The sequence below is a fragment of the Gouania willdenowi genome, chromosome 11 (assembly GCF_900634775.1).
Source record: "Gouania willdenowi chromosome 11, fGouWil2.1, whole genome shotgun sequence".
Lineage (NCBI taxonomy): Eukaryota > Metazoa > Chordata > Actinopteri > Blenniiformes > Gobiesocidae > Gouania > Gouania willdenowi.
The window spans coordinates 1,384,458-1,385,105 of record NC_041054.1 but is presented as its reverse complement, the minus strand read 5'-3'; positions in this window follow the sequence as shown (position 1 = coordinate 1,385,105).

Genomic DNA, 648 nt, shown 5'->3' with positions numbered 1-648 from the left:
TCTTTCTTCTGAGCTTGGAGCTCCACCCACATGACGTTCTCATTTCTGATTGGCGGAGCATGAAGACATCAGTGAAGTGGAGAGCCACAACATTATGACTACTTCAGCACACAAACTTTTTTTGGGGAAAAAATAATTAATTTTGTATATTAATACTTTAAAAAAAAAAAAAAAAGGTATATTTTATCATTGAGAATATCATTTAAATATGACCACACTATATTTTATATTAACATTTTAAGTGATGAAATTTATGTAGTAAATATTAAATACTTATATTCATGTTATGTACATACGTGTGTATGTATGTGTGTGAACATATGTGTATGTTTGATGTGCATGTATAAACTGTGTATATATAGAACTTTGTGCAGAATATATATTGTATGTGTATTGTAAAACTAGCAACATTAGTTTCCTAATTAATAATATATATATATATATATATATATTTGTATTATCTAGAGAACCTGTTTTTGTGTGTGTGTGTGTGTGGTGATGTAGGTGTTTATAAGCTTTCGCTTCAACCAACCCTTTTGTTAGCATTTAAACTATTTCTATTAGAGTAACAACAATTCGCAGAATCCAATCCGCCTTAAATTTGTTTGCAAATCTTTTTGGGAAAATGTATTAGATGTCCAAATCGAT